This window comes from Rhinopithecus bieti, unplaced genomic scaffold, assembly GCF_001698545.2.
Source record: "Rhinopithecus bieti isolate Rb0 unplaced genomic scaffold, ASM169854v2 scaffold_10589, whole genome shotgun sequence".
Taxonomy (NCBI): Eukaryota; Metazoa; Chordata; class Mammalia; order Primates; family Cercopithecidae; genus Rhinopithecus; species Rhinopithecus bieti.
The window spans coordinates 795,281-818,442 of NW_016807065.1; the positions used below are offsets into that span (position 1 = coordinate 795,281).

The 23,162-nt window shown below is 45.0% G+C and overlaps 1 protein-coding gene and 2 pseudogenes across 1 annotated transcript in view; 1 reads left to right on the forward strand and 2 right to left on the reverse strand.

Annotated features, from left to right (window-relative positions):
• The first annotated feature begins 1,768 nt into the window (after window positions 1–1,768).
• Window positions 1,769–23,162, forward strand: part of ZNF560 (zinc finger protein 560) — a 38,261-nt gene continuing 16,867 nt past the window's right edge. The window contains 2 exon segments of the mRNA XM_017880053.1: window positions 1,769–1,852; window positions 2,195–2,282. The gene's annotated coding sequence lies outside the window, so the exon portion shown is untranslated.
• On the reverse strand, window positions 1,799–4,524 carry LOC108534577 (60S acidic ribosomal protein P1 pseudogene; annotated as a pseudogene).
• On the reverse strand, window positions 6,011–6,489 carry LOC108534601 (NADH dehydrogenase [ubiquinone] 1 beta subcomplex subunit 4 pseudogene; annotated as a pseudogene).

Consider the following 23,162-nt stretch of genomic DNA (forward strand, 5'->3'; position numbering starts at 1 on the left):
TTGAAATGAAGTTTTGCTCTTGTCACCCAGACTGGAGTACAATGGCAACCTCCGCTCCCAGGTTCTCACTGCAACCTCTGCCTCCCAGGTTCAAGTGATTCTCCTGCCTCAGCCTCCTGAGTAGCTGGGATTACAGGTGCCCACCACCACGCCTGGCTAATTTTTTGTATTTTTAGGAGAGACGGGGTTTCACCATGTTGGTCGGGCTGGTCTTGAATTCCTGACCTCAGGTGATCCACCCACCTCGGCCTCCCAAAATGTTGGGATTACAGGCATGAGCCACCGCACCCAGCCTCTATAGGAAATGCTAGCCAGAGCAATCATACAAGAAAGTAAAATAAAAGGTTTCCCAATTAGAATAGAACAAATAAAAGTATATTTATAGGTGATATTTGATATATAGAAAATTTTGAAGAATCTACAAGAAAACTAGTAGAGCTTATAATAAATTCTGTAAAGTTGCACAACATCAAGAGATGAAAATTAGTTTTGTATCTATACACCAGCAATGAACAATCAGAAAAGGAAACAGAATGTGATCCCTTTTACAAAAGCATCCAAATAAGTTACATGGGAATAACTTTACTCCAAGAGGTAAAATATTTGTAAACTGAAAATTTCAAAACATTACTGAAAGAATTTAAAGAAGACCTAAATAGAGAGATATTGTATATTCACACATAGGAAGACTCAGTATTTTAAAGATACCAATATAACCCAAAGATTCAACTAAATCTCTACCACAAGTCCAACAGTCTTCTTCTTCTTTTTTTTTGCACAGAATAAGTGAAGAATGCCTGGTATCAGTGGTATTTCACAATGGAGTCCAGAAGGCTTTGAATAATTTGATAAGATATGAGAAATAGGAACAAATACACAGTTGAAGAAGAAAAAAATAAGGCCAGGCATGGTGCGTGGTGGCTCACGCCTGTAATCCCACTTCAGGAGCGCAAGGCGGGCAGATCGCTTGAGCCTAGGAGTTCCAGACCAGCCTGGGCAACATGGTTAGACCCTGTCTCTACAAAATCATCATCATCATCATCATCATCATCATCATCATCATAAGACAAAAATCAGCCGGGCGTGGTGGTGCGCCCGTGGTCCCAGCTACTCAGGAGGCTGAGGTGGGAGGATGGCTTGAGCCCGGAGAGGTCGAGACTGCAGTGAGCCGTGCTCCCACCACTGCATTCCAGCCTGGGCAACAGAGCCAGACCCTGCCTCAAAGGAAAAAAAAAAAAAAGGAAAAGAAAAAAGAAAGAAAGAAAAGAAAAGAAAAAAGGCAATATTTACAGAAAGTATCGATACATTGAAAACGCAGAGGAATCAACGATTAGAGTTTAGCAAGGTCAGATAAATAAAAAGAAATAAGAGAAAATAAAGTTCTAAAGACGTGATCGAATGGAGGAAGCAGGTCATTTTGTGGATTGGCAGGTTATCAACTGGAGAGAATCCTGAAAGGGGTCCAGGAACGTGGGGAAAGTTTTTAATGAGCATCTTGAGGGGCGAGTGCATCGCCCGACGGAAGCCAACAGGTGAGGCTGGTCCCACATCCAGCCCCGCCCCCGGACATGGGCCCCGCCCACAGCGCCGCCCTCAGCCCTGATTTAACCCCCACCTTGTCCTGTGGGACCATTTCTCTCTGCCGACCCCTTGATACCTCCGCACCCACGCGGAGGGAAACTAGAATCCTAAAGAGTTCCATCCTGTCCAATTGCCCGCGCAACGAGTCACGCCCCTCCCAGTGCTCCAGCGGAAGTGACGTTAGCGGCGCGCCAGTTGCTCTTTTAGTCGCTGGCACCTATTGCCTCGGAGCCACTTTTTTCTTTGTGTTGTCTGGTTGTTCACTACTTTGGTGAGGCTTGTGGAGACTAGTGGGTTGGGCGTTGTTTCGCGGGGTGGCAGAGGTCACAATCGACCCAGGGTAATCGAGGATCCTCCTTCGAGAGGCCCGGACCATTCCACTCGCGTCCACGGGAGCCGCGGAGCCATCGGGCGAGGCCACGTCGCCATCGGGCGAGGCCACGTCGGAGAGGCCATTCGGACCTTCGGTCCCCTAGAGGAGCCGGGTGGGAAGTGCAATATGGGCGCGTCCGAGGGATGTTTTCAGCCATGCGTTCCCGCCTTCAAAAGTGTCCGAGGACTCTGAGGCCTAAAAAATAAGTCTCCAAGGCAACCTTTGTGAATTATTTTTCAGAGGGAAAAGAATTTTGCTGTTCGCGTTCGATTGACTCCGTCCCCAAAATCCTGCAGCCCCACGGACCTGGCAAGTCCACCGTGTTCGGGTGAGCACCGGGAGAAAGTTGGTTCAAGGGGGCAGGTGCTTCCTTTTTTATGCAAACGAGTGTTTCATGTGAGATTTTGGCATTTTGCCTTTGCGAAACCTGTATATTTTTTTCTGACACTTTACGTTCAGGTAGAAAGGTGCTTTCTTAGCTGTCTAGGGTATGCGTATTTCTGCATGTGCATATAAACGTTTGTAGACCGCGAGTCTTTCTACTAAAGAAAACTAAGAATACTCAGGTATTCTTTTCATTTGAAGTTCCTAGCTCTGTACGTCTCCAAAGAGCTTCATAACCAGCCTTCCTGGAAGAAAGAGTGGAGGGTTTACACACAAATACTACAATAATCGAATTTACCGTTAACAGGATGACTGTACTAAGTGTATTTTCCTGCATTTTCTTTCGAAAAAACTTAAACCTATGGGTATGTTGACCATCCAGTACGACGAATAAGTATCCATTGTAGCTGCACCTGTTTTTAACGTTTTGTGTATTTGCTCTCTCGTAAATACATTTTATGGTGAACTGTTTGAGAGTAAATGGGAAATTCATTGCAGAGATGAAGCTCGACTTTTTTTTTTTTTCGAGAGGGAGTCTCGCTCTGTTGCCCAGGCTGGAGTGCAGTGGCGCGATCTCACCCCACTGCAACCTCCGCCTCCCGGGTTCAAGCGATTCTCCTGCCTCAGCCTCCCGAGTAGCTGGGATTACAGGTGCGTGCCACAATGCCCGGCTAATTTTTTGCATTTTAGTAGAGATGGGGTTTTACTGTGTTAGCCAGGATGGTAAAAGCTCGACATTTAAGTAGTGGGTAATGCCTGACTCAATGATAAGAGTGTCGTCTTACTGAAACCGTAATACTATTTGCATCAAGAAAATTAAAAATAATATTATCTAATATTTACTCTGTATAATAAATGAAAATTCTCCAAATTGTTCTAAAATATAACGGAGTGTTTTTGGATCTGAGCTCTATGCAAGCTTTTTTTTTTTTTTTTTTTTTTTGAGAGTGTTTTTTGAGGCAGGGTGTTGCCCTGTTGCCCAGGCTGGAGTGCAGTGGCATGATACTGGCTTACGGCAACCATCACCTACCACGCCCAAGTTTGTCTTTCTGTGCCTGGTTTATTTCACTTAATGTACCGCCCTCTAGTTCTATCTATGTTGTTGAAAATGACAGAATCTCATTCTATTTTTTTTTTTTTTTTTGAGACACAGTCTCACTCTGTCGCCAGGCTGGTGTGCAGTGGCACAATCTCGACTCACTGCAACCTCTGCCTCCCTGGTTCAAGCAATTCTCCTGCCTCAGCCGTTTGAGTAGCTGGGATTTCAGGTACACACCACCACGCCCAGCTAATTTTTGTATTTTTAGTAGAGATGGGGTTTCACCATGTTGGCCAGGGTGGTCTTGACCTCCTGACCTTGCAATCTGCCTGCCTCGGCCTCCCAAAATGCTGGGATTACAGGTGTGAGCCACTGCACCTGGCCAGGATCTCCTTTTTTGTCTTTTTCTTGCCTTCCTCCCTGCTCCCCCTACCCCTTTTTTTCCTTCAAGTTCAGCTTTTTATTGAACACATTTCGAAAGAGGTTTGGTCAAAAAGACCAAAGCCAGGCCAGGCACGGTGTTTCACGCCTATAATCCCAGCACTTTGGGAGGCCAAGGTGGGTGGATCACAAGGTCAGGAGTTCCGTACCAACCTGGCCAAGATGGTGAATCCCTGTCTTTACTAAAAATACAAAAAAATTAGCCTGGCGTGGTGGCAGGCACCTGCAATCTCAGCTACTCAGGAGGCTGAGGCAGAGAATTGCTTGAACCCAAGAGGCGGAGGTTGCAGTGAGCTGAGATCACGCCAGTGCACTCCAGCCTAGGCGACAGAGTGAGACTCCATCTCAAAAAAAAAAAAAAAAAAAAAAAACCAAAGCCCGTGTCATCATCAGACTCCTCAGATTCTTCTTTCTTTGCTTCTGCTTTCTTCTCCTCATCTGGAGCAGCAGCTGTGGAGGGGGTAGGAGCTCCTGCTGGTGCAGCACCTGCTGCTGGGGGAGCAGGTCCACCAGTCCTTACATTGCAAATGAGGCTCCCAATGTTGACGTTGGCCAGGACCTTTGCAAACAATCCAGACCAAAAAGGTTCAACGTTTACACTGGCCGCTTTAATGAGGCCTTTGATCTTATCCTCCGTGGCGGTCACCTCGTCCTCGTGCAGAATGAGGGCTGAGTAGATGCAGGCGAGCTTGGAGATGGAGGCCATGTCGCGGGCCAGTATGGGGCTGGTGCTGCCGGATGCGGTGCTAGTTGCCAGATGAAGTGAGGGCCTCACTGCAACGCGGTCCTCGGAAAGACCGAGCACCTTGGCAGCAGCTGAGGAAAGTTTGAGCTCTTGTTGCCGAGGCTGGAATGCAGTGATGAGATCTCAGCTCACTGCAACCTCCACCTCCTGGGCTCAAGTGATCCTCCCACCTCAGCCTCCTGAGTAGCTGGGACTACAGGTGCTCACCACCACATCTGGCTAATTTTTGTATTTTTTGTAGAGATGGGGTTTCACAGTGTTGCCCAGGCTGACCTCAAACTCCTGGACTCAAGTAATCCACCTACCTCAGCCTCCCAAAGTGCTGGGATTACAGGTGTGAGTCACCGCACCTGGCCTGGATCTCATTGTTTTTTATGGATGAACAGTACTCCATTGTATATGTGTACCACACACATTTTCTTTATCCATTCATCTCATCTGTTGATCTACACTTAGGCTGCTTCCAAATCCTGGCTACTGTGAATACTGCTGTAGCAAACGAGAGTGCAGCTATCTCTTCAATATACTGATTTACTTTTTTTTTTTCTTTTCTTTTCTTTTTTTTTTTGAGACGGAGTCTGGCTCTGTCGCCCAGGCTGGAGTGCGGTGGCCGGATCTCAGCTCACTGCAAGCTCCGCCATTCTCCTGCCTCCGCCTCCCAAGTAGCTGGGACTACAGGCACCCGCCTCGTCGCCCGGCTAGGTTTTTGTATTCTTTAGTAGAGATGGGGTTTCACCGTATTAGCCAGGATGGTCTCGATCTCCTGACCTTGTGATCCGCCCGTCTCGGCCTCCCAAAGTGCTGGGATTACAGGCTTGAGCCACCGCGCCCGGCCACTTTTTTTTTTTCTTAACGTTTATTTTAGGTTTGAGAGTCCATGTGAAGGTTTGTTACATAGGTAAAGAAATCCAGGTGTTAAGCCCAGTACCCAGTGGTTATCTTTTCTGCTCCTTTCCCTCCTCCTACCCTCCACCCGCAGGTAGACTCCAGTGTCTATTGTTTCCTTCTTTGTATTCATAAGTTCTTGTCATTTAGCTCCCACTTATAAGTGAGAGCCTGTGGTATTTGGTTTTCTTTTCTTTTTTTTTTTTTTTGAGACGGAGTCTTGCTCTGTCGCCCGGGCTGGAGTGCAGTGGCCGGATCTCAGCTCACTGCAAGCTCCGCCTCTTGGGTTTACGCCATTCTCCTGCCTCAGCCTCCCGAGTAGCTGGGACTACAGGTGCCCGCCACCTCGCCCGGCTAGCTTTTGTATTTTTTAGTAGAGACGGGGTTTCACCGTGTTAGCCAGGATGGTCTCAAACTCCTGACCTTGTGATCCGCCCGTCTCGGCCTCTCAAAGTGCTGGGATTACAGGCTTGAGCCACTGTGCCCGGCCCTTTTCTTTTTTTTTTAATGATTAATAGATGATTTATTTAAGCAAGAATATATATAGTTATCATTGCCAGACTTAATATGAGATGTTAAATGTTCTATCCAATTTTCCTTCCTGGATAAGTTTTTCTTTCCTATCCATGTCAGTTTTGAAAACATAATACCAGAAGAAGAGGGGCCCAATTCTACACAGAGCTTCCAGGAGTGAGTTTTTAGGAGTGGGTCTGAAATTAGGATAGACATTTGCTGATCTTGCATAGGTCCAACTAATCAAGACAGGATCTTCGACGAGCGGTGGTTAGGGTCATTGTACTGGAGCAGGTACTCCTGCTGAAACTGGGCTCTTATGGCCAGCTGCTTAGCTTGTGCCCTCCCGGTTACCAGGGACATGTCATAGTTGGCCACATCAAGCATCGAGGGCAGAGTGGCCAGGCGTGACGGAGTATACTTTGGGAATGACATCTTGGTGACCTAGCACACAACTGCCAGTATTTGGTTTTCTGTACCTGCCTTAGTTTGCTAAGTATAATAGCCTCCAGCTCTATCTATGTTTTCGCCAAAGACATGATCTTCTTGTTCTTTCTCATGGCTGCATGGTATTCGATGGTGTATGTGTACCACATTTTCTTTTTTTTTTTTTTTGAGACGGAGTCTTGCTCTGTCGCCCGGGCTGGAGTACAGTGGCCGCATCTCAGCTCACTGCAAGCTCTGCCTCCTGGGTTTACACCGTTCTCCTGCCTCAACCTCCTGAGTAGCTGGGACTACAGGCACCCGCCACCTCGCCCGGCTAGTTTTTTTTGTATTTTTTAGTAGAGACAGGGTTTCACCGTGTTAGCCAGGATGGTCTCGATCTCCTGACCTCGTGATCCATCCGTCTCGGCCTCCCAAAGTGCTGGGATTACAGACTTGAGCCACCGCGCCCGGCCCACATTTTCTTTATCTGGTCTGTCGTTGAGGGGCATTTATGTTGATCCCATGTCTTTGCTCTTGTGAATAGCGCTGCATTGAACATTTGTGTGTCTGTGTCTTTATGGTAGAATATCTATTTATTTATTCATTTTTTGAGACAGAGTCGCACTCCGTCTCCCAGGCTGGAGTGCAGTGGCCCGATCTCGGCTCACTGCAATCTCCGCCTCCCGGGTTCAAGTGATTCTCCTTCCTCAGCCTCCCAAGTAACTGGGATTACAGGCATTTGCCACTGTGCCCAGTTAATTTTTGTATTTTTAGTGGAGACGAGGGTTTCACCATGCTGGTCAGGCTGGCTGGTCTTGAACTCCTGACCTTATGGTCTGCCTACCTTGGCCTCCCAAAGTGCTGGAATTACAGGCATGAGCCAGCTCGCCTGGCCAGAGCACTTTATTTTAAAGATAGCCTTTTCCTTTTGGATAAGAAAGTAATATGTGAGATCCTTTTGTGGGCTGATTGAGTTTTCACACTCTTGTGTGAGATGTGCCTCCCTCGTACCTTTTTACCATGTCATCAGCACAAAAGAGAGTAATATGTGTGTTGATATTTTGACACCTGGAATATATATATATTATATTTATATGAGAATGTGTCACATAGATATGTAGAGAGAAAGAGATCTCTATAACTCTATATTCGCATATATATATTTGTGGGGTTTTTTTTTTGGGTTTTTTTTTTTGAGACTCATTCTGTCGCCCAGGGTGGAGTGCAGTGTCACGATCCTAGCTCACTGCAGCTTTGAACTACTGGGCTCAAGTGATCCTCCCACCTCAACCTCAGAAAATGTTGGGATTACAGGCATGAGCCACCATCCCTTGCAGGACACCTGGAATATCTTGTTCCCCAGCAACCTTTCTACTAATTATTTTAGCATTCATGAGTAACCTGCAGTAAATGAACTTCTTTATATGTAGTTAACATTTTTATAAGTGTATTATCAAGTTAAACCTTTAATACTGGATTTTAGGTCAGAGGACAAATGTACGTTTAATTTTGCTGGATATTATAAATTCCCATCCATAGGTCTTGTACCATTTGGCAGTTTCTGAATGGATGTAAAGTTGTGTAAAAATTATTCTGGAAAAAATAAGGAACAGACTTTAGCTTGTTTTTTGTTTTTTTTTTTTCTGTCTGTTTGTTTTACTGCTGCTACATCTGAAGATAGATTTTAGTTTTAACCGCAAGCGACTTGTTTTCAAAAAGAAAGTCAGTGTCTTGTTCAGTTTCATCCTGAATAAGAATACTCAAATATATTTTCAGAAGTATAGTGTTCTTTCTTTCTTTCTTTTCTTTCTCCCCGCGCGCCCCGCTCCCCGCTGTTTTTGAGACAGATTCTTCCTCTGTTGCCCAGGCTGGAGTGCAGTGGTGCCATCTCAGTTCACTGCACCCTCCGCCTCCTGGGTTCAGGTGATTCTCATGCCTCAGCCTCTGAAGTAGCTGGGATTACAGGCATGCACCACCACGCCTGGCTAACTTTTGTATTTTTTGTAGAGATAGGGGGTTTTGTTATGTTGCCCAGGCTAGTCTTGAACTCCTGGCCTCAAGTGATCTGCCCACCTTGGCCTCCCAAAGTGCTGGGATTGCAAGCGTGAACTACTACTGCAGCTGGCCAGTAGTGTAGCATTTTGGTTTATGTTTTATGTGTGAGACATTTTATATGAGTGTTGTTTAATTCTTGTGTTGGATATTCTATTTCTTTTTTAAAAATAAAAATCCTGTTTATTCAGTGAATCACTTCAGCCTGTGGCAGTAATTTTGAATCCAATTCTATCAATCATCAAATTGTATAGTCCATCCACGAATTTGATAAGCATGCTGTGTCTTATCTAATTGCCTTAGCTGAAACCTACAGTACAATTTTTGTTTTTGGCTGAAGAGTCTTGCTCTGTTGCCCTAGCTAGAGTGCAGTGGCATGATCTTGGCTCACTGCAACCTCTGCCTAGGGAAGAGTGTATTTCCACATTCAGCCAATAAGCAAAATTCATTTTCTTGCAGCTATAGGACTTGTTGCTGGCTGTTGCTGGAGGCTGTGCTCAACTCCTAGAAACTACCTGCAGGTTTTGTGTTTTTTTTTTTTTTTTTTTTTTTGAGACGGAGTTTCACTCTCGTTACTCAGTCTGGAGTACAATGGCGTGACCTTCGCTCATCACAACCTCCGCCTCCCGGGTTCAAGTGATTCTTTTGCCTCAGCCTCCCGAGTAGCTGGGATTACAGGCATTCGCCACCATGCCCAGCTAATTTTTTATTTTGTTTTGTTTTGAGACAGTTTTGCTCTTGTCGCCCAGACTGAAGTGCAGTGGTGTGATCTTGGCTCACTGCAATCTCTGCCTCCTGGGTTCAAGCAATTCTCCTGCCTTAACTTCCCGAGTAGCTGGGATTACAGGCACCTGCCACCATGCCTGGCTAATTTTTTGTGTTTTTAGTAGAGACTGGGTTTCGCCATGTTGGGCAGGCTGGTCTCGAACTCCTCACCTCAGGTGATCCGCCCATGTTGGCCTCTCAAAGTGCTGGGATTACAGGCGTGAGCCACTGCACCTGGCCTCCCTTCCATCTTATAATGCAACATGATAAAGCTTAACATGTTCCATTAAAAGATAAATGCTTAAGGAATACAGCCCTTTGTTCCACAGCAGATAGTGATGGTGAATTTGGAGCTGAGATGGATAAATTGGTAACTGGCATGTTCACCGTTTTGCCTGGTCAGCATCCACATGTGCCCATCTACACACACTTTGATTCTCTTATGATGATTAAGTCTGCATTTCCACTTAACAAGATTGAAGGGAGAATTTCTCACTCCTAAGTGAGAAGGTGCACAGCCCCTCATCACATCATCACAGGTCATATTAATTTCTTTTTTTTTTGGAATGGATTCTCACTCTTTCACCCAGACTGGAGTGCAGTGGTGCGATCTCAGCTCTCTACAACCTCCGCCTCCCAGGTTCAAGTGATACTCCTGCCCCAGCTTCCCGAGTAGCTGGGATTAAAGGCGTGCTCCGCCATGCCCAGGTAATTTTTTTTTTTTTTTTTTTTTTTTTTTTTTTGAGCCGGAGTCTCGCTGCTGTCGCCCAAAGCGAGGCAGTGGCCGCGATCGTCAGCCTTCACTGCAATCTCCACCTCCCCGGGTTCACGGCGCATTCTCCTGCCTCAGCCTCCCGAGTAGCTGGGACTACAGCGCCCGGCCACCTCGCCCGGCCTAGTTTTTGTACTTTTCTTTAGTAGAGACCGGGGTTTGCACCGTGTTTAGCCAGGATGGTCTCGATCTCCCTGACCTTGTGATCCGGCCGCGCCTCGGCCTCCGCAAAGTGGGCTTGGGATTAGCAGGCTTGAGCCACCCGCGCCGTCCATCGCCCAGGTAATTTTTGTATTTTTAGTAGACACAGTGTTTCATCATGTTGGCCAGGGTGGTCTCGAACTCCTCATCTTAGGTGATGTGCCAGCCTTGGCCTTCCAAAGTGCTGGGATTACAGGTGTGAGCCACCACACCTGAAGCCATGTTAATGTCTACTGAAATTTTGTCATATTCTCCTTGAATATTCTGTTACCTGAAGACTAAATTTTAAATTTGAGTCTTCATGAGCACCGGGTGCAGTGGCTCATGCCTGTAATCCCAGCACTTTGGGAGGCTGAGGTGGGCTGATCACGAGGTCAGGAGATGGAGACCATCCTGGCTAACACAGTGAAACCCCGTCTCTACTAAAAATACAAAAAAAAATTAGCCAGGTGTGATGGCGGGCGCCTGTAGTCCCAGCTACCCAGAAGGCTGAGGCAGGAGAATGGCGTGAACCTGGGAGGCAGAGCTTGCAGTGAGCCAAGATCTCGCCACTGCACTCCAGCCTGGGCAACAGAGCGAGACTTGAGTCTCAAAAAAAAAAAAAAATATATATATATATAAATTTAACCTCTAGTAACTTATATATAAAATAGAAAAGAGAAGTGAATGGTTGGTTTATATAAATACATGCTTAGAAATTAACATGTATACATAAAAATCAAAGAGAAAACTTGGGACTGGATGTGGTGGCTCATGCCTGTAATCCCAGCACTTTCGGAGGCCGAGACTTGTGGATCACTTGAAGTCAGGGGTTTGAGAGCAGTCTGGCCTACATGGTGAAACCCTGTCTCTATGGAAAATATTAGTTGGGTGTGGTAGTAGGCACCTGAAATCCCAGCTACTTTGGAGGGTGAGGCAGGAGAATTGCTTGAATCTGGGAGGTGGAGTTTTCAGTGAACTGAGATTGCGCCACTGCACTCCTGCTTGGGCAACAGAGAGAGATTCTGTCTCAAAAAAGCTAAAACAGAAAACCTGCCAAACTACTGAAGTTCTTGTTTCTGTCGTTGATCTTGAAGTTATAGTTGATATCCATGGTTTTACTTTTTCAGTGAACATTTTTTGTATTTTCCTTGCCCTCAGCCAGAAACTCTGCAGCTCTGGGTTCTGTACCTGATGGAGTGACTCAAACCTTCATTGTGAAAGGATCTTGGTCCTCCATGTTCCTTCCTTTTTTTCTATTGTAATTTTTTGTTAATCTTTCTAAGTGGTATGGAAGTGCTAGGAGGTTCTAGACATCATCCTTTTCGTCTCAGTTGTGTAGCAGTACCCCAGTTTCCCTTTGGTAATTGAGATTAATCCCTTCAGTTAATAGATTATTCCCTCTCACATCCTTCTTTTTCTTTTTCTTCTTGGTTTAATGGATATGAAACTCATAAGGGCCAGATGTTAATCTCACTTTCCAATGTGTTGGGACCAAATAGTTGCCCCTTGGGAAGCATTCCCCATTATGGACTCAGATCTCTAAATTACACTGCTCTACATTGCTGGGATTGGAAGCAAAATTTTTGTCATGGAGCTAATTCTGCCTTCACCCATCAATTCCTGAGCCTGTTTGTTCTGACTGTGGTGAGATAGTAGCATCTAATGATCTCTGATTCAGAGCATACACTGTGTCTTGTGAAACAGAATCCAACTCTTTCAGAGGTTGTCTCCTAGTTGGCCCTCTATCTGAATTTTCAGCAAGCCATTTCACCTTTCATATAGACTAGCCGCTTCTGAGTGATGGGGTGTGTGATGAGACTAGTTGATGATAGGGACATGTTCCCACTGTTGCACTTCCTTTGCAGTGAAATGGGTTCCTTGATGAAAGACAGTATTGTGTGAATGCTGTGACTACAGTGAAAGCATTTTGTGAGTGCATGGATGATGCATTGTATAGGCAGACGCCTAGTGGATTTGCCTCTCCCCTATACAAATCTGTCTCTATACAAATGCTATATGGATTTGCTTCTCTACTAGTTAGGCTTCTGGCAAATCCATATCCAGAACATGAGTCTGTTCCAGTGAGGATGAATCTTAGTCACCTTCATGATAGGAGTGGTCCAATGTAATCATCTTGCCACCAGATGGCTCCCCTGGTCACTCTAGAAATTAATGCCCTTGGTTCAAGACTAACCTGGGCAACATGGTGAAACCCCATCTCTACAAAAACAAAAAATCAAACCACGCTCCCCAGAAGCCCCCCAAATTAGCCAGGCTTGGTGATATACACCTGTAGTCCTAGCTACTCAGGAGCATGAGGCAGAAAGATTGCTTGAGTCCAGGAGATTGAGGCTGTAGTGAGCCGTGATCATGCCACTGCACTCCAGCCTGGGTGACAGAATGAGACCCTGTCCCCCTCCCCCCAAAAGAAAAGAAAAAAGAAATTAATTCCCTTATATATTCAGTTTTGGTTTTTGATTTTAGCAGATTAAGCACCTAGCAGTAGCATTAGCTGCATCAGCTTTGGTCAATGGAAGTCCATACTGTTGAGCCATAGTAGCCTTTATCCCTGTTTTTATGACCATCTTATTCAAGGGCCTATGGAGCAAACATTGGGGTGGCAGGGGAAAACAATTGACTTCTATATAGAGTATCATTTTGTCCATCTGATTATTAAGAGTCTCATTTCTAGTGGATTGCCTTTGCTGGACATTTATGTGGGACACAAATATCTTCACAGCCCATGTCCTTTAAGAGTGATCTATCCATGTATGTTTTTCTAGACTTACCAGTCTTGTTCCATATACATCCTTGGCCATTCAGTGAAACCACTAGCAACTGCTCATGGATCATTGTTTACGTGTCCTTCTGGCCGTGTCCTCCAGACCCAGATAGTCAAATACACTGTGAGAAGTTCTGCCACTGGGATGCTATTCTTTTTTTTTTTTTTTTTTTTGAGACGGGGTCTCACTCTGTCGCCCAAGCTGGAGTGCAATGGCCGGATCTCAGCTCACTACAATCTCCGCCTCNCGTCTCGGCCTCCCAAAGTGCTGGGATTACAAACTTGAGCCACCGCGCCCGGCTGGGATGCTATTCTTATCTGAAAGATATTACAGCCTTTTGGCATCATTGTTCAGCTGAGCTGTTGTGTTCATGCTCCCACTTTTGGATGGTGCTAGCATATTGTGCAGACACATCTGTAAACAGGCCTTGTCTCAGATAGGCATAAGAAATACCTCAGGAAGCCACAGGCATGGATTGAGGGAAATGAGGCAGTGCGAATGGAGCTTGTGTTGAGTCTTTGCCATTTGTTGGTGCAGTTTACTTGTACTCGCTGAAACTTCTAGAGCTCAATATCTTCTGTGCCATTTCCATTTGATGAAAGATTGCTGCTGCATTTGCCCCAAACTTGGAGTTTTGTTGGTCAGACAACCTCGAGTTCATGGTAGGAAGCTCAGGCCACTTGGTCACTTGATGTACCATGTACAACTTCTATGTTGAACCCAGTGGTAATTGTTTACTCAAAAGAAGACTAGTTTCCTGCAGAAGAAGGAATATATGTATTCTGAACTACTGCTGTGATTTTCCTACTGGTGCTTGCTAGAGGCTTCCAGCAACTATTATTTACTATGGATACTTTGAGTATCATTGTATCTGGTGGATTATTTTGACCAAGTGCTTACAAATCTTGTACTGGAGGCTGAACTTGGTGCACTGCAATCACTTGGTGTTCACTCACTTGTAAGCATTATGACCAACTCTGTAGATGGGTTGAAGCACATTGAAATGTGGTATATGCTGTCTAAAGAATTTTATTTTATTTATTTTTATTTTTTTAGACAGTGTCTCTCTCTGTCACCCAGGCTGGAGTGCAGTGGCACAGTCTCAGCTCACTGCAGCCTCTGCCTCCTGGATCCAAGTGATTCTCCTGCCTCAGCCTCCTGAGTAGCTGGGACTACAGACGTGTGCCACTACGCCCAGCTGACTTTTTTGTATTTTTAGTAGAGATGGGGTTTCACCATGTTAGCCAGGATAGTCTCAATCTCCTGACCTTGTGATCTGCCCACCTCGGCCTCCCAAAGTGCTGGGATTACAGGCATGAGCCACCGTGCCTGGCGAAGAATCTTACAGATTTGCCAAGTGTTGCACCTAATTTTGGGGAGCACTTACTAGGAGTGACACCTTGGAGGGGATATCTTGATATGGTCTAGACAACTGAACCCTCAAATCTTTGTTGATTGGATGGGGCATGGTGGCTCAGGCCTGTAACTCTAACACTTTAGGAGGCCGAGGCAGGCAGATTGCTTGAGGCCAGGAGTTCAAGACCAGCCTGGCCAACGTAGTAAGATCCCATCTCTACCAAAAAAAGGTTAAAAGAAAAAAAAATTGCCTGGCGTGGTAGTATACACCTGTCATCCTAGATGCTTGGGAGGCTGAGGTGGATCACTTGAGCTTAGGAGGTGGAGGTTATGGTGAGCCATGATCACACCACTGCACTCCAGCCTGGGCAACAGAGCAAGACGCTGTCTCAACAAAACAAAACAAAACCAACTTTGTTGATTTAGCTGGCTCTTGAATCTCCCATCCTCTACTTTGTAGCCTGTAAAGGTATCCAAACTATTTACTGTTTCCTGTTCATGGGATCTAATATACAAAATATTACCAATGTGATGGAGTGTTACAAAGTTTTGTGTAATGTCAAAACCTCTGAAGACTCTATTTTGATGGAAAACAGGAGAATTGATACAAGTTATGATAGTTCCCCGTAATTCTCCAAAGTCCATGTGACTTCTGCACAATCCTGAGTGGTGTGTTACCTAGGTCTGGTGATTGGGTGAGAGACTGTAAATCTCCCCTGTGGTGACTCTTACCAGGTTTTTGGCCATTAGACTTGAGATTTCTTGTTACATATATCAAGCAATATTCCAAGACTCACATTGGCAAACTATGGCTAGTCTTCAACCTGTTTTTGTAAATTATAATTGGAACAGAACAACCATGTTCATTTGTTTACATATTTTCTGAGGCTTCTTTCATACTACTAAGGCAGAGTCGAGTATTTGTAACAGAAACTGTGGCTCACAAAGTATAACATTTACTATATGTCCCATTACAACAAGATTTATTAATCCCTGTTGTAGTAGGGTGCTTATCTGTTTCATCCTAGGGACGAAATGTGATCAGTTTGCTAACAACAATGATCTCTGCAGGCCAAAGCATTCCAATTATTGGTACATTCAGTGTGCCCTTGACATTCGATGTAGCCTTGTTGTCTTGGATAGTTAAGTGCTACCCACTTGATTTTTGGCACTCAAGGTTGTCATCATCCCCATTGAAACAGGGAACTCATCTCAGTGATTGTATCTCCTATAGTCTTAACAAATGTATAAAGGAGAATAAACAGAACTTTTCAAGAATGGAGGTACTCCCTTCAGTTACCTATTTCTGAATGGCTTTGTGAAGAGGGTGTCTTCTGGGCCCTCAATGTAGGTTGAAGAAGGGAAGCTGTGCAGATCACATGTGATAAATCCAGTGCAACCTTCCTATGTGTCTAGGATTCCCTCCTTTGTGTTAGCCAGGGAAGCTCTTACATACTAACCCTGTGAACTAGGTCATGAGTACAAGTTTCAGTCATCCAACCAGTTTAGCTATTAGAATCATGCCGTGGTCCATTAGCTAATATGTAAAATTCAAAATGTCTAGTAAGTACCTGTATTAGGCTATTCTCACATTGCTATAAATAAATACATGAGACTGGGTAATTTATAAAGAAGTTCCCAGCTGCCCAACTGTCTGGGAAGTGAAGAGCGCCTCTACCTAGCCGCTGCCCCGTCTGGCAAGGGATGAGTGCCTCTGCCCATTGCCCCACTGTCTGGAAAGTGAGGAGCCTCTCTGCCTGGCTGTTCACCATCTGGTAGGTGAGGAGCGCCTCTGCCCAGCTGCTGCCCTGTCTGGAAAGCGAGGAGCGCCTCTACCTGGCCGCCGCCCTGTCTGGGAAGGAGGAGCACCTCGCCTGGCCAGCCACCCATGTACTGGAAGTGAGGAAGTGACTACTGCCTGTCACTGCACACATCGTAGGAAGTGAGGAGCTGCCTCATGGCGCCGGCCCGCCCCGCCATCTGGAAAAAAAAAGGCGGCGTAGAGCACCTCTGCCCAGGCTGCCCTACTGTCTGAAAAGAGGAGTAGACCTCTGCCCTGTCACTGGCCACCGCGTACCTAGGAAGTGAGGAGTGCCTCTGCCCAGCCGCCCTGCCATCTGGGAAGCGAGGAGCACCTCTGCCTGGCCACCCCACTGTCTGGGAAGTGAGGAGCGCCTCTGTCGAGCTACTGTGCAACCCTCCAAGTGTGAAATGGTAGCCTTGTGTGTGATCTTTCTGCCCTCCCCAAGTTTGCATTTTCAACATTAAAGTTTATTTTTTTAATTAAAAGTTTTAAATTGGAGAATAAAAAAGTAAGTTTAATTGGCTCACAGTTCTGCAGGTTGTACAGGAAGCATAGTGACTTCTGCATCTGGGGAGGTCTCGAAGCTTTCAGTCATGGCAGAAGGTGAAGCAGGAGTAGGTACATCTTATATGGCAGGAGCCAGGAGAAAGGGAGAATGATGGGAGATGCTGTACACTTTTAAATGGCCAGTTCATGAGGACAGTATGAAAGGAGATGGTGCTAAACCATTCATGAGAAATCTGCCCCCATGATCCTGTCATCTCTCACCAGACCTCACCTCCAACACTGGGGAACTATAGTTCGACATGGGATTTGGTGGGGACACATATCCAAACCATATCAGTGCTCCATATCAATGAATTTGGGCCTATTTAATGTTACATTTTAACCTTCTTGATCTAATACCCTTAGAATCCATCCCATACACGTTCCCTTGTTTTCTTGTGATACGTTATCAGAGTTGGAATTTTTTTGTTGTGTGAGCTTTTTTCTCTTGCATTATGTTGTATATCTTTGCCCCTGGATTTTGGACTAGTTATGACTCTAGTGATAAAAATAAGTGATTATGGTGTGGGTCTTGAGGAGAATATATATTACCTTCCAAGGTATCTGGACCAAATGAGATTGTCACAAATTTCAAGCAGAAGGTTTTCTCCTCAGAAACCAAAAGGTAAGCTATATCCCTGGTAAGGGAGGCTCAAAGTGTCTTAGGTTGTGTTAGTCTCTTTATTGTTGCTGATATAATACCTGAGTAATTTATAAAGAAAAGAGGTTTCTTTGGCTCAGGATTCTAGTGACTGGAAAGTTCAAGAGCATGGCCCCAGCATCTGCTCTGCTTCTGATGAGGCTCACATGCTGCAGCAAAACATGGTGGAGAGGCAGAAGAGGAAGCAGGCTTGTGCAAAAGGGATCAAACACAAACAGCAGCCTTGCTTTGTAACAGTTAGCTCCTGTGGGCACTAATCCAGTTCTGTGTGAGCTAAAATTCACTTCTGCCTGACAGCATTAATCAGTTTATGTGGGATCCACCCCCATGACCCAAACATCTCATTAGGCCCCTCCTCCCAGTGCTGTGATATTGAGGACCAAGCCTCAACAGGAGTTGTGATAGGGACAGACCACATCCAAATCATAACAGGGGTTTAAGATCATGTCTTTCATCTGGATCCAACCAGATGTCTTCATTCCAGGTTCCATATTGTCATTCTTCCCTGAATACATTATACATTTTTTAAAATTCATATTTTCTTGATGCCTTAGCATTCTAACAAGCAGGCTGTGAGCTCCCCGCTCAAGTGACAAGATGTCCCAGTATGATAAGGTACTTATGCTATAAGTTCTTCTGTTGGCCCTCCCCTGACCATGACCTAGTAACATTCAAATGCACCAATGAAATCTAATGCCTTTTGCTTTAGTACTATACCTCAAGCCCCAGTAAAGGCAGTTGCCCTCAAGGGAGGCTTCTCTCTCAGCTCCCTACCTGCTTGTCAGAGCCTCCTGCTTTGGTCCTCCTCCAGCATGGCCCCCTCCATGGCATGGCATGCCTCCCTCTCTAGGATCTATGAGTGTAATAAATCCTTTAATTTCATGAGCCTCTCCAAGTGTAATTGCAAGAGTGTGTTGGAGGGATCCTGAAAGATCCTACAAAAGTTACTTAGTGCCCCATTTACAACACAGTTGGCAAAAAGGGTGAGATCACTTTGAACTGGGGTGGAAAGTCCCTTGTAAGTGCCCTTTGACCTTTCGTGGCTTGCTGATTTTCTGTATAAGTAAAACGCTTATTACTCTAGAAATGCTTGTTCCTTGGTGCTGAGAAGAACTAGCGCTCAGACAAAGAATTTTCTCAGCAAGGCAATTTACTTTCTGCAGAAAGGGTGCTCCTCACAGATGGAACAATGGTGAGAGGACACACAAACAAAGGAGGGAAGCAATTTTTATCTCTTATGGAGCTTTTCCCTGCTACTGTGTCCTGTCTTTATTGGCTGGAGCTGGACCGCACAATCTAAGCTAAACCTAACGGGCTAATAACTTAAAACTTTCCTAAAGGTAAGGGCAAGGGAGAACAAAGGAAAAGAGGAAGTTGCTTATGAAAAGACTTAGAGAAGTAGTAACATTTCCAAATAAGGAAGGGGCATAAGCTGTGAGTTGGGACATGCCTGAACATGTCTAGAACAAGTATCTTGGTTAAAGTACAAGGACATAGAATGTACTTATTCCCTTATATCTAACAGCTACATAGGATAGGGCCTAACAAAGAGTTATTAGCACAAAGAAAGGAGGCTTGAAGGAAGTTAATCTTTAAAAGAAACTGTTATTTCTTTTTTGTTTTTTGAGACAGAGTCTCACTCTTGTTGCCCAGGCTAGAGTACGGTGGCATGATCTCGGCTCACTGCAACCTCCACCTCCTGGGTTCAAGTGATTCTCCTGCCTCGGCCTCCCAAGTATCTGGGATTACAGGCACCTGCCACCACGCTTGGCTCATTTTTGTGTATTTACTAGAGATGGGGTTTTGCCATATTGGCCAGGCTGGTTTAGAACTCCTGACCTCAGGTTGTAGCAGGACGAGCTGCAGACAAAACCCCTCAGACACCGAGTTTTGGAAGGAAGGGCTTTATTCAGCTGGGAGCGTCGGCAAGCTACCATCTTAAAATCTGAGCTCCCTGAGTGCACAATTTCTGTCCCTTTTAAGGGCTCGCAACACTAAAGATTTCACATGAAAGGGTCGTGATTGATTGAGCAATCTAGGGGGTACATGACGGGCTGCATGCACTGGTAGTCAGAGTGAAACAAAACAGAGCAGGGAGTTTCACAATGTTCTTCCACACAGTGTCTGTAATCTGTGGATAACATCAGTTGCTAAGTCATGAGTTGATTTTTAACTACTAGGTTCAGGCCAGGCAGGCCCAAGCCTGGTTTCGGGTCTGGTTTTGGGTCTGGTGCCTGGTGCCGGGCTCCCTGCCTTTGGTTTCACTTCCTTGTTTCTTCTTAGAACAGGTACTGAGTATAAAACAATATAAAACAATATGAGAGGGTCTCGCTCTTCCCTCAAGGTGATCCACCTGCCTCAGCCTCTGAAAGTGCTGGGATTACAGGCCTGAGTCATGGCACCCAGCCTAGAAGAAAATATTATTTCTAACACTTACGATTCATTCTTTAACAAGAAGGGAAACTTTGAAGAGGAACTTTACTTTCCACTCTGTACCATTTGGGAAGGCTGCCTGTCTTTTTTTTTTTTTTTTTGAGACGGAGTCTCGCTCTGTCGCCCAGGCTGGAGTGCAGTGGCCGGATCTCAGCTCACTGCAAGCTCCGCCTCCCGGGTTCACGCCATTCTCCTGCCTCAGCCTCCCCAGTAGCTGGGACTACAGGCGCCGCCACCTCGCCCGGCTAGTTTTTTGTATTTTTTTTTAGTAGAGACGGGGTTTCACCGTGTTAGCCAGGATGGTCTCCATCTCCTGACCTCGTGATCCGCCCGTCTCGGCCTCCCAAAGTGCTGGGATTACAGGCGTGAGCCACCGCGCCCGGCCGGCTGCCTGTCTTGTAGGAGTTTATGTGTATTGTTGTGCCATGCTTTGTGTTGTCCCTTCCAAGTGTTGGCCTGAAGTCTTTGTCATAAAGTTTGGACCCTGTGCTAGTACCAGTAATGCACCCCAGGATACTGCTTACCAGCCATGATCCCAGGAAGAGGGGTGATTATCCTGTTCTTCTCCAGGATCTGGAGTCATTTGTTCATGTGAATTGGGCATTTCTTAGCACACATACAAGTGACTGATTTGAAGAAGGGACCCTGGCAATAGCATTGCACTCCTCTTTTGTATATTTGCACCAACTGCACCTTGCTAGGTGCCTCCTATGTTGCGATGCTATTCTGGTTTGGTGCTGATGCTCCCTGCCCCTGCCAGCTCCATGGGTTATGGCAGATGCCTTTCATGGAGAATGGCAGCTCATTAAAAAAATGAATGGAAGGAGTACTTGATCCCTCTCCCCCTAAGATACTTGAGCATGTTTCTCAACTTATTTGAGGTTACAAATATTTTGGGCCCGGGCTTGGTGGCTCATGCCTGTAATCCCAGTACTTTGGGAGATCGAGGCGGGAGGATCACTTGAGGCCAGGAGTTCAAGACCAGTGTGGCCAACATGGCAAAACCCTGTCTCTACAAAAGTACAAAAATTAGGTGGGTGTGGTAGTGCATGCCTGTCATCCCAGCTACTAGGGAGACTGAGGCATGAGAATTGCTTGAACCTGGGAGGTGGAGGTTGCAGTGAGCTGAGATCACACTATTGCCCTCTAGAGTAGGTGACAGAGTGAGACTTTGTCTCTAAAAAAAAAAAATCTTTTGGTTAATGTTCTTCAGCACCTTTTGTTTTTCTTCTTCTTCTTTTGAGATGTAGTCTTGCTCTGTTGTCCAGGCTGGAGTGCAGTGGTGTGGTCTCATCCTTTTTCTGCATCTGTTGACAAGATCATATGATTCTTATACTTAATTCTGTTAATGTGGTACTAATCACATTGATTTGCATATGTTGAACCATCCATGCATTCCAGGGATAAATCCTACTTGATCATTATGAATGATAATTTTAATGTACTGTTGAATTCAGCTTTCTAGTATTTTGTTGAGGATTTTTGCATCTGTATACATTTGGGATATTGGCCTGTAAGTTTCTTTGTAGCATCCTTCTTCAGTTTTTTGGAATAATTTCAGAAGGATTGGTTTAGATATTCTTAGATGTCTTATGTAATTCAACCACGAAGCAGTCAAGTCCTTTTGGTGTGTGTTTGATGGGAGGTTTTTAGTTAGTGATTCGGTCTCCTTCTTCATTATTGGTCTGTTCAGATTTTCTCCTTTTTAGTATTTAGTGTTTGGTAGGTTGTGTGTGTCTAGAAATTTGTACATCTCTGCTAGGTTATCCAGTTTGTTGGCGTGTGATTGTTCCAAGTAGTTTTACAATCCTTCGTATTTCTGTAGTTAACAGTTGTAATGTTTCCTCTCTCATATCTGATTTTGAGTGTTCTTTTTTTATTTCTTTTTGAGAAAAGGTCTTGCTCTTGCCTGTGCTGGAGTGCAGTGCTGCAGTCATGGCTCACTGCAACCTTGACCTCCTGGTCTCAAGTGATCCTCCCACCTCAGTCTCCTGAGTAGCTAGGACTATAGGTTTGTGCTACCATGCCTACCTGGCTGGCTGGCTGGCTGGCTGGCTTTCTTACTTTCTTTGTTTCTTTCTTTGTTTCTTTGTTTCTTTCTCTTTCTTTCTTTCTTTCTTTCTTTCTTTCTTTCTTTCTTTCTTTCTTTCTTTCTTTCTTTTTCTTTCTTTCACTCATTCATTTATTTTTATTATACTTTAAGTTCTAGGGTACATGTGCACAACATGCAGGTTTGTTACATGTGTATACATGTGCCATGTTGGTTTGCTGCACCCATTAACTCGTCATTTACATTAGGTGTTTCTCCTAATGCTATCCCTCCCCCATCCCCACACCCCACGACAGGCTCCAGTGTGTGATGTTCCTCACCCTGTGTCCAAGTGTTCTCATTGTTCAATTCTCACCTATGAGTGAGAACATGCGGTGTTTGGTTTTCTGTCCTTGTGATACTTTGCTGAGAATGATGGTTTCCAGCTGCATCTTTGTCCCTACAAAGGACATGAACGCATCCTTTTTTGTGGCTGCATAGTATTCCATGGTGTATATGTGCCACATTTTCTTAATCCAGTCTGTCACTGATGGACATTTGGGTTGGTTCCAAGTCTTTGCTATTGTGAATAGTGCCACAATAAACATACGTGTGCATGTGTGTTCATAGCATCATGATTTATAATCCTTTGAGTATATACCCAATAATGGGATGGCTGGGTCAAATGGTATTTCTAGTTCTAGATCCTTGAGGAATCGCCACACTGTCTTCCACAATGGTTGAACTAGTTTACAGTCCCACCAACAGTGTAGAAGTGTTCCTTCTTCTCCACATCCTCTCCATCACCTGTTGTTTCCTGACTTTTTAATGATTGCCATTCTAACTGGTGTGAGATGGTATATCTCATTGTGGTTTTGATTTGCATTTCTCTGATGGCGAGTGATGATGAGCATTTTTTTCATGTGTCTGTTGGCTACATAAATGTCTTCTTTTGAAAAGTGTGTGTTCATATCCTTTGCCCACTTTTTGATGGGGTTGTTTGATTTTTTTTCTTGTAAATTTGTTTAAGTTCTTTGTAGATTCTGGATATTAGCCCTTTGTCAGATGAGTAGATTGCAAAAATTTTCTCCTATTCTGTAGGTTGCCTGTTCACTCTGATGGTAGTTTCTTTTGCTGTACAGAAGCTCTTTAGTTTAATTAGATCCCTTTTGTCTATTTTGGCTTTTGTTGCCATTGCTTTTGGTGTTTCAGACGTGAAGTCCTTGCCCATGCCTATGTCCTGAATGGTATTGCCTAAGTTTTCTTCTAGGGTTTTTATGGTTTTAGGTCTAACATTTAAGTCTTTGCTCTGCCGCCCAGGCTGGAGTGCAGTGGCTGGATCTCAGCTCGCTGCAAGCTCCGCCTCCCGGGTTCAGGCCATTCTCCTGCCT